Raw genomic sequence first — 12115 nt, 5'->3', positions numbered from 1 at the left:
CATTGTGTGGTAGTTAGTTCGGTTGGTTATTTAAAACCTTTCAGAAACTTCCAGTGAGGTTTCTCATTTTGTTATTATTTCTTTTTCCTTCATTCAATGTTTTTTGTCATTCATTTCTTGATATTTAGTTTATTCGTTTTGGTTACTCCCTTTTAAAGTGACTTTTCTTTTTGTTACGTTACGTTGCGCTGATTCTATACGAGATCCAACTTATCCTCCTAGTTTAATCCGTTGGTCGGTAAGTTGGATTTAAAGTTTTGGTGTCAAAAGTTCTTTAACGTAACTTCGACTTTAGAATGTTAGTTTTTAGCGATTTGATTATGAGTTAATCGCTTGTTGGACAATTACTTGTCTTTTAGGGACGATAACTCATCATTATTGTTTCTGCTTCGAATTCGTATCAGGTGCGTATCGAAAACCCCTGTCTTTGTGAATTTTAGACGTCGAAAAATGTGGCTGTCGAAGCCACACGGCCAGGGATATAGGCGCGTGCCTAGGCCGTGTGAGCCACACGGCCGTGTAATTTACTATTCATCAAATTTAAGCCACACATGCAAGGGATACGGGCGTATGTCTAGGCCGTGGCTGGCCATGTTAGTGTAGGGTTTACATAGAAAAAGGACACGAACGTGTGTCTAGGTCGTGTAATTTACTGTTTATGATTTAAGACCATACGAGCAAGGGCATGGACGTGTTCCCAAGCCATGTGAGCCGCACAAGCAAGGACATAGGCGTGTATCCAGGCCGTGTAACTCACTGTTTGTGAATTAGGACCACATGGGCAAGTGACATGGGTGTGTGAGACACACGGGTGTGTGTCAGACCGTGTGGGATATACGGACGTGTGCCAGATCGTGTGAAGCCACACGGGCCAGTTCTCCAGGCCGTATGAAACCACACGGGTGTGTGAAGCTATATTTGGAATTTTTCTCTAAGGCCATAAGTGTCGTCCGAAATAGGCATAGGCCTACTGTAGGGTTCGTACAATCTGAATTAGGCTATATAACTTGATATTTGATGATCTGATAATGAACAACTTGTGATTTGTACGTATATCTATTATAGTTGAACCTAAGTGAGTAGGATCTGTCAGAACATAATGTGCTATTATCTAGGTATGCGAATTATCCAGGTACGATCTGTATTTTGTTAAGGTTATTGGTACGTCTCTATATCACTCTGTTGATGAGGAATATGCGATATTTGAACATGTTAGACTGATTGTCACTAATTTTGATTTATAACCGTGCGTGTGACTTCATGGCAAATCTGATATGATCTTTTGAGGTTTGATAAGTCTGTTTTACAAAACATGGACTCCCATATTTACTGATTTCATTATTGAGAGATAACATGACTTATATGCTTATTACTCTGATTCTGCATCAGCATGTCATGACACATTACATGGGACTTGGGTTGATGTAAGAGGAAGTTTCTGGCAATTTAATGATCTGCATTATTTGATGGTTTATCCACACTTCTGTTCTTGCAGTTTACTGTACTATAGTGGCTTGACCACATATATTTGATTGGCAGTTTAATTGCATATTGATAAGCCATCGTTACCGGGCAACCTGAGGTGGCGGGTTATCATTGTCGGGCAACTCGGGATGACTTTATTGGTGTGTTTTGGATGGATGAGTTTGGGGGAGAACTTTATTTTAGTGTGTAATGGAGTTTGGGAAGACTGTTTCTAATAAATCTACATTCTGATCTATTTGAAAAATACTGTATCTGCATAAATATACATTCTTTGTTCTGCTTTGCTCCATTCTGTTCTGTTCAGTATTGCTCTGCTCTGTTCCATCCTGTTCTATTATGCTCTATTCAGTTTTACTCTATTTGAATTGCGTTGTTCTGCTCTGTTCTGTTTTGCTTTGTTTTGTTGTACTACCTTTGTTGAAATCTCTGTGATACTCTAGATTTGTTCTGTAGTGGTTATAAAACTGTTATCAAATGCTTGTGTTACTACGATTTATATATTACATTCTGTTTATCTGTATTTGAGTTTGGTTATACGCAGTGCTTGGTGACTCACCATTTTACTTTTATCTGTTAGGAAGACATCTAATTTAGGATTGAACGGCGTGCGGGAGCTTGGATTATTTTACACTAAGATAACTACAATTTAATCCTTTAGATTTCTAATCTGTTTTGGACTTGTTTTATTTTTCTTTTTATAACCTCATCAGTATCTGCCAAGTCTAAAATGAAACTACAAAATCATCTAAATGAATTTCTAGTTTTCAAAGTTAAAACTCTAAAAAGAAGTACATTTTTATTACGTTGGTGTAACTCGTCCAGATTCGGCTTAAACTTCTAGGCCGAATTTGGGGTGTTACAGAGCGTATGTCACTATTTAGAATAATGCAGTCAAGCTGCCAGAATAGATACGTGGTCAAGCCACTAGAACAGGTATATGTGGTTTTAAACCACCAGATAAGGCAAATTATTAAACTGCCTACACTTCTTCCGTCACAATATTGTCCCACCCCAAATGCACATGCACATACCAACATATATCAAATGCATATATTTCTTGCATGCTTTTCACATTAAACATGCTATCAGAATTTTCAGATTACATATCATACGCGAATTTCGCATTTTAGACATGCTAGCACTTAAAACACATACAACACCTATATCACATTCAGTAGTAGTGTATTAGAATTCATGTTTTAGAGTTATTTTTATACAGCATAGACCCTATGAAGTGGCTAAATATGAATCACACATCAATATGACCCTAAGCAAAATTTTCAAAAAATAGGCCTACACGCCCGTGTAGCCCATACAGCCCAACTGGCCCAACCCGTATGGTTCACACGGTTTGACACACGGGCCGTGAGATTGCTATTCATGCATACTATATGCTTACTAAAAATTACTATAAGATTGTTAATATGATATGCTCCATTTTTTGCAAGCTTGTATGTTATAATTATTGTTTAAGTGTTTATCTATTTCTGTGCTAAGACCATACTGAGTTTTATAATTCACTCTTTAGTTTCCCCCTCTTTTCTAGATAACTCGTAAGGTTAGGACTCAGACTCGACACTCGAAGCACCTATCATCGGTTTTTGAATAAACGTATTTTAAACTTTATTTTATAAACTCTGTTTTGGTTTTGTATAGTTTTTAAATGGATCGTGGCATCGGTCCGATACACTGTTTATTTTCTTTGGGGATTTTGCATTACTCATTTTAACCCCGAGCAATATTAAAAACTTCAAGTTTGTCAAACTACTTTAAAATAATCACAAATAGAATTTTTATAACAACTTGGAATTAAAATTGAATATAAGAATAATTAAAACAAACTTCCGTTTTCATAAAACAGGTTAAAATGATGTTATGTTTGAGCATGAAACAAAAGCTTTTAAAAAGTGATTTTTACCAGTTCTCACAAAAAGTATCCATACACTAGCACCATGTATCGATACTTGACCATATAAACAATTTTTAAAATAAACGAAATGTCAAATTGGCATCGATATTTATAAAAGTATCAATATCGATTGATAATGTTTGGGTTTTTAAATTTCAAAATCAGCAGAATGCCTAACCTGTATCGATACTTATTTAAGTATAGTTATCTTTTTTGAAAATCTGAAACGTTATATCTTAATCCTATTTCGTTGTTAAATTATTAAAGTCGTTTCCTACATGATCGTTTTGGATTATTTGAAGCAAATGCTTGATTAAAAATTAAATAACTTAAATTCTTTTATGAAATGGATTTCTGACTTTTTTTTCGAATACTGAATGTTTTACTGGGCCATTTCGATGGCTAGTGTGACCTCCATAATTCAGTTATAGCGTCTAGGTCGGGTTGGGGAGATTATCGTCAGAAAAAAAAAACCTGAAAGGGAAAATAAAAAAAACACAAAAAGCAAAAAAAAATGAGGGGAGCCCATGACTAATTGAGCAATAAAGTGCGATCATTATTTCCACGCCTTCATCATCAAGTTCCATATTGATAAATTTGATAGGATTTAACGAAACTAGAAATTTGTAGAATAGTCTGGACATCCTTCTCCCACAACGTCGAGCTATTTTTGCACTAATCTTTTGTTTCATATCTTTGACTTTTACCCCTTCAAAATTAAATTATACAACCAACTGTTATTTATAAAATTACCCATCGAGATGAACATATACGAAGAATTAGTTATTCATTTTTTATACAATATCTGTAAAATAAATTAAAAATTAAAAATAATTTTTATTTTAAAAAATAGTAGCTTCTATTAAAAAGAATATAGTTACATGCAAATTATTACAAACTAACCTTATAAACTCGAACTTGATTTTAAAATTTTAAAACACAAATCTTTCTCCTTTTTATCTGTTCTCTCCCTTCCTACTAAACACAAATAGTTTTTTTCTCTCTAAAACAAATACCAAAAACTTTAATAAAAACCAAAACATTCAACAAATACAATTTTTTGGTCGGGGTTAGGTTATATATATTGGGTGGTGTTGTCTAACACGTCGGCGAAACCACTAATAAAATTGTTTTTCAGTCTCTTTTTTCCCTTTAGAGTTATTTAAAAAAAAAAACACTGGTGCCACCTGATACACTGGCAGCACTTCAATTCTTTTTTCTTGACAATATGCCATTGGTGTGCCAAACACATCGACGACACCAATTACAAAACAATTTTTTTAAAAAAAAAATATTGGTGCCGCTAGATACACTGGCGACACCAATAATCTTTTTTCCTTTTTTTTCCATTAACATGATTTAAAAAAATTACCAATATTGCTTGACATACCGACGACACCAATTGAAAATAATATTTTTTTCCTTTTTTCTCCATCGTGAATACTTGTATTTTTCACGAGTATTTCAAAAAATACATATGAGTGCTGCTCGATACAGTGATGGCATAAAAAAAATTTTTAAAAGAAAAAACTAGTGATTGGGTAATGATTAGAGGGAAAATAGAGGTAACGCTGTCGGCTGCTTAGGCGACACCAACTTCTATTATAACAAACGAGTCATTTTTGTATATAATTTTTTCTTTAAATTATTTTCGTAATTAATTAATATTTTTGGATTATCTAGGGTCCGTTTGTTTACATGTAAAAGGTTTTACGAAAAATATTTTCTATATTTTCCTGTGTTTGTTTCACAAAAAACAGCTTGGTCAACGAAAAATGACTTACAGGTCAACAGAAAATAAGCATTTTTCCTTGTAAAATGACTTACCCTTTTAAAAAGCGTAAGTCATTTTCCGAAAAAGAGCTTCTCAATAGATAATTTTACTTTTATATAAAAATTAACTTAAATCAAGTTTAATATTATTATATTGATAATAAATTTTATTTTTATTTTTAAAAATATTTAAAATATTAATATAAAATATTATATTTTTTAATATTATTAAACATACGTATTTAATTATTTATATTTAGTCATATAATAAATTATTAATATAATTAATTGTTTTTAATAAATTATTTAATATTTAAATTTTATTTTAATAGTAAATTTTAAAAATAATAATTTTAAATAATATTATTCACATATTATTGAAAATATCAATATTAATATTTTAATACTAAATATTTATTACAATTATAAATATATTAATAATAAATGTTTTGTAGTATAAATGTTAAAATATGTCATAAGTCTATATACTCTTCACAAATTTGTAATTTAGTTTCTGTACTTTTATTTTTAAGAATTTAGTCCCTCTACTTTCCAGATTTGAAAATCAAGTCCAACTGCTGATATTGTTGATTTTTTTGTCAATTTTGTTAATGTCACATTTTTAAATAAAAAAATACTCAGTTGGTAGTAATGTAACTAAAAAATAATCGTTGCAATGAACCTAAATTTAACAAAATATTTTTAATATATGTAAAAACAATGTAAAATATAAAATTATATAAAAAAATAAACTCAATTAAACAATGAAAAAATAAAAAAATATCAAATGTATGTTTGTTTAATTGAAAACGACTTTTATGAAATATTTTTAAAGAACCTGTCAAACAAAAGAAAATATTTTACACAGATTCATCTAAACACCAAAAAATATTAATTTTTCTAGAAAAATAAATTATTTTTCAAAAATTATTTTCCCAAAGCCTTCTTCAGTGAAACAAACAAAGCTTTATATAAAAAAGGCACAAACAATTCATGCGTTGGACGGGAATGCACACTAATTATTAATACAACGAAGAATGGTTAAATTAATAGAATGACGCGTGGAGTCCACGGCCTTGATAAAGTTTGAACATCATTTTGGGTAAAAAAAAAGAAAAGGGTATTTTAGGCAATAACTGCTTTCACTTTAGGTATGGGCATTTATACTTGTGATGGATATTAATAATATTTTAAGTTTTTGTCCTTTTCAGCAATAAAATCAACTTCTTTTAGTGACGATAATAGTACAAAAAGGGCAAATGATTTATTTTAGTGGTAAATGATAAATTATTATTCATTTAAAGACTTGAGTTACTCAAATTATTCGAATAAACTTGAATAAGAAATTCGAGTTTCGAGTTCGAATCGAGTTGAATTTTACAATTTAAATAACAGATTGGTGTGAATATCCTTTTGGTCCCGTTAAGTTTGAAAATGAGTAAATTAGTCTCTCTCTCAACAAAAACTACAAAAAATTTCAAAAATAACTTTCAAAAATTTAAAATTTATAAAAATTTCAAAATTTATATATTTTTTAAAAAATTCTTAAAAATATATAAAGAAAGTTAAAAAAATTAAAAATTTTCTAGAATAATAGTTTTGGATCCTAAATAAGTTAATTAATGATTCAAGTTTATCATACTAAAGTTTTGTTTTATTATTTTTCTTTGAAAAAAGTTTTCAAATATATATGGTTTCAAATTTATATGCTCTAATATGAAATTAGTTATACTTTAACAATATTTTAATTTGACATATTTAATTTTTTAATTTAACTCGAACAATTTCAGTCGATTGACTCGACTCGAATTTCATTTCACTCGACTAAATTCGAAAAAAAATCAATTCGAGTTAGGATGATAAAATAGGACTCGTCATCTCAATTAATTGGAAATCCTTTCATTCGATTCGATTAAACACTCACCCTTAAATTTAAGGTTAACACGGTATTACCATTTAAAAAAAGAAAGATAAAAGCTTGCGATCAAAAAATCCAACTTTAGTTATCGAGGTATTGATTTAACAGTAAGGTTAAAATTTGAAAAATTTGAAAATTTAAATTCAATATAAATCGTGTATGAGCAAATTAATTTATTGAGACTTTTTTTATGTAATTAATATATTCAATTTAGTGCTTGTATTGATTAATTCCGATGTGTTAATATGATTGTTATTAGTAAATTGAAAACAAAATTTAAGCTTCAATTTCCTGCAATATATTTTCCATTTATTATTATGTTAGTCAAAATGATTATATGACTTAAATTAGTCATATGTGATTTCATTTTATTTAAAGGAGATTAAAAAAAGAAAAAAGAACTAAAAAAATGATTTATTTTTCAAGGTTTCAAAACCTTTTATTGTGTTAAAGTTTAAATTTTTGAAAGAATCATTTTATTCTTTAAAATTTTAAAAATATAAATTATGCAAAATAAAGAGAAAATTAAAAAAAAAATTCCAGTTTAAAGACTAGATACCAATTAAGCTACAATTGGATTGTAGATATATAAAATAAGTAATAAAAATGTGTTAAGAATTGACAAAATATAACCCACTTGAAAGGGAGTGAATAAGGGAAATTTGACCCCATTTTCTATGCTATAACTTCAAATGCAAGACTTTCAAACCATATGTTACTTCTTTCACATATAAAAGATACACGTGGATTTAGATCCATTGAAAATGAACTCTCTTCTGAACGTCTTAATCCCTATTTTTAGTTAGGGTTGGATGAAAATTTGATTTGATTTTATAAAAAAATTCAATTAAATCCTTAATATCAAACAATAATATATAAATGATTTAAATTATTTCACTCCTCTTACATAAGTTATTATATTTTTATTACATTCAAATAAGTTCTTTTGTCTTTTAATCTGTAGCTAAACAAAATGCTGATAGCTTATTTAGATAAATGTTAAAGTGTCGATTGAGTCTTATAGCTCGATTGGCATGGGTATTGTTGCCAATGCAAGGGGATGTTGGTTTGAATGCATTGAAACACACGTTATCCTTCTATTTATGGGGTGGGGAGGGTATATGGGTAGTTCTAGGTATTATATCGAAAGAACAAATATGATCAGAACTTATAAAGAAATTATTAAAAAAAAAGATATATGTGAAAGCTCTAAGAGCTTATTTGGGAAAGGAAAAATTTAAACAATAGCTTATTTAGATATTTTAAATTGCAAATAGGATTAGTACAATACAATGATATGTGTGTGTATTTTTGACTTAATTTAAGATTTGACTTTAAAGTATATTTTTTATTTTGATAATTAATTTAAAGTTATTGCTTTTAATTCCATCTATAACAGATGTTTAAAAGATTATCCAACCAATTAAAGAATGTTTTTAATAAATAAAAATAATTAATTTAAAGTTATTGCTTTTAAGTAATTTTTATGTTTTCATAAAATAATTGAACTTACTAAAATGAAATTTAATAAATAAAAATGAAAAATATTTTTAAATTCTCACTCCCTCGCACACACAAAGGAATTGAGTGTTTTAGAAATTGGAGAAATTGGAGAAATTGGAGAAGAAGATGAAGAGTATTGTTGGGTAAGTCAAATGGAAGAGATTTGTTTTGGTTGAGCTCCTTTTCTGTAGCTGCTTCAGAGTAGAAATAAGAGAGAGAAAATATAACATTTAATTAAAATTTCCAGAATATTGGTAAACAACTGAGTTTTGCATCAAATTTGTGAGCTCCTAAGAGCCCCGGAATTGGTTTTTCTCACCAAGTCTACAAATCTTTGCATGGTGATAGAAAAACTTCATGTAAATCATAAATGAATCTTCCAAAGCTTTACCTTTATGGTGCAATATAATCTTGATTTTAATGTAGTGATTGCTAATTATGATCAATTTCTTCTTCCAATGCGGTTTGTATTTTGTTTGTTGATAGATATATAGCGGCACCATTCATCTCTCGTTAATTTCCTGCGAATATAATCCCTGAACCCTAAAGCCATTGCATTAAAATAAATATAGGAATTGATTGTTTCCTATAAGCTCAATCATTGAATTCAAGTGGCTCATCCAATCACCAATCAATGATGGCCTCATGCATGAAACTAGTGAAGGTAAACCAGTTCAACGGCCAGTTAGTTTCATTAAATATGGTGTTGGATAAGAAGACAGTGGAGGAGGGGAGAGAGGTGACGTGAGAATTAAAATAATTCTTCTTCTTTTTGTTTATTTTATTTTATTTTAATGAGTAAAATTATTTTATCTTCTTTAATTGGTTGAAGATTTTCTTTTAAATTCTTATTAAACTCCGTAATACTTTAGATATCAAATTGGGATAAAAAAATTTAGATGCTAAAATGAAAAATGAATATATTTAGAGTTCAAATCGTAAATTAAACTTTTTTTTTATTTTTTAATTTTCTATATATTACAAGAAAATATGTTGATGTTCTTACTTGTGGATAAATTTTTTTATTCTGGTCGCAGTAATAATCATTCAAAAAATTAAAATTTATGTAAATAAAATGGTAAAATTTACTGTTTTGTTGAATACTATTTTATTTAGTTCAAACCTTTTTTAAAAAGAAAATTCCAGTACAAGTTCAATTAGCAACCTTTTGTTGACATTAAATTCTAAATTGCACCCATATTTTGACTTGCGAAACCAAATAATCCATACTACTACATATATAAAACAAAGTCCATGGTTTTTCTTTCTATTATGACAAGTGTCCATAATTTTTCTTCCTTATTTTTTTTTTACATATTAATAAATTTTTTTAGTAGTACAAGTAACATTAAAAAGGGTAAACTACAAAATAGTCACTTTTGTTTGCTTCAGATTACATTTTAGTCACTTATATTTAAAATGTTACGTTTTAGTCACTTACGTTGCCGTTTTGTTACGAAGTGGTCACTCTACCATTAGGCTCTGTTACCTCCCTAACGGCGGTCCTACTTGGCAGTCCAACTGGGTTTTAAATGCCAACTTGGATGTCCTATGTAGTGTCCAAATTAAATTTATTTAATTAAAAACCTATTTTCATCCCAGCAACTGGACATCTAAGTTGGCATTTAAAACTCATTTGAACCGCCATGTAGGGAGGGAGGTAACAGAGTTCAACGGTAGAGCGGCCATTTCGTAACAAAATGATAACGTAAGTGACTAAAACGTAACCTTTTAAACATAAATGACTAAAATGTAATATGTGGCAAACAAAAGTGACTATTTTTGTAGTTTACCCTATTAAAAATAACTATAATCTAATTTTGATTACTATAGTTATTTAAAAAAAAGAAGTTATAATAATTAAAATAATAATAATTTAGATCAATTAGTTATTCTAAATATATTATGGTAGTTCTATAAAAAATGCTATAATAATAATATAATTTAGATTTATTAGTTATATAAAATAGTATATGTATGATAATTCTATTTAAAAAATGTTGTGATAATTTTATTTTATTGATGTAAAATAGAGTTACGATTTGAAAGGAAATCTAAGCATAAAATAGAGATTGATTTAGATTAATTATCACTTAATTGATAGCAGAGTTATATTGTTAAAAAATGTGGATATCACATATATAATAGGAGTTATTGCATGTTATTATTTACTATTATAAAAGGATAGCCCAAATTAAAAGTGATCTAATTTGGCTAAGGTTTATTGGGCTTTAGTAATTAAATAAAGTATGAGTCAAATATGTGTAGATACTGTAGTAACTAATTTCTAATTAATGATGGGCTGATTAGAAATTAGGGTTAATGTGCAAAAGTTATAAATTAGGGTTATAGTCCCCAAATTACACACAATATAAATTTTTTAATATCTCGTCTTTAGAAAAGAGAGACCAAATTTTCTCTGAATTCTTGTGCGCTAATTTGTAAGATCAAAACTGTAAGATCCAAAGATTGTACGCTTCCGCATTTAGTTTTGTTCTTAATTTATTCTTAATGATTTGACAAGACAGATCCTGGTTTGTTAAGTTTTTCTTATGTCAGATCTTGTTTTTTTGGGTTTCAACAAGTAGTATCAGAGCCTCGTCATGTTGAAATATTGAGAATGAATTAATTTTCTATTATTTTTAGATTAATCCATTCTTGAGAGTTTATGGATTTGATATATAGATTTGGTGTTCCAAGTATAAAGATGTTAGATTTTTGGATTTATGTTGAATAATTATAATGGAAACATAATTCAAATTTTAGGATTTTGATGATAATGTATTTTTTTCTAATTGTGATCGAGAATGTCTTGACATTTTTTGTTGGATTCCAATTCAACGATTTGAGGTTAATCGTTTTGCGATTGAGATATTTACGCTTGTTTAAACACAAATTCAGTTTTGGTAAGAAGTTGCAAGTTATTTTCATCAAGTAACAGGTGATCTGTTTCATCACTCTACTCTTGCAATGGTTCCTTCTATTTGTGTGAATTCTGGTTTTGGTAGGATTGATGCTGCTAATTTAATTTGATGGCCATTAAAGGCCTCTGTTTATTTGTTTCTAATAAAGATCAAAATTATATAGATGCATTATAGCTGCAAGTTTATTATTAATGTTTTTGAAGGCACGTGGTAAAAGTGCCATAAATTTTTAAGGTTTGGCTGATAAACCTAACTGATTTTACGTTGTGTTATTCAATTGTGTATGCTGTTCTGGGATAAATATATATACTATTATCTTTTAATTTGATTGTAAGATGAAATTAAGAGAAATATTTTTAAAATAAATAAAGTTAGATTTTGGCTTTGGGTTTTGGGTTTTAATTAAGGATGTCTAATATTTTAAATAAATTAGTTACAACAAAATGTCACCAAAGTGATCTCTTTTGTTTAGATTTGTTTATTTAAAGTATTAAGATGATTATATGTTTTTGTGATTCATGCATTTATTAATTGATCCACAGTGCACTATGCCAGGATCACCTAGTATGAATGGTGTAGTTGAAAGACAATATACGACTCTTA

Source organism: Gossypium hirsutum, chromosome D09 (assembly GCF_007990345.1).
Source record: "Gossypium hirsutum isolate 1008001.06 chromosome D09, Gossypium_hirsutum_v2.1, whole genome shotgun sequence".
NCBI lineage: Eukaryota > Viridiplantae > Streptophyta > Magnoliopsida > Malvales > Malvaceae > Gossypium > Gossypium hirsutum.
The sequence above is the reverse complement of the archived record's forward strand: the minus strand, read 5'-3'. Positions refer to the sequence as shown.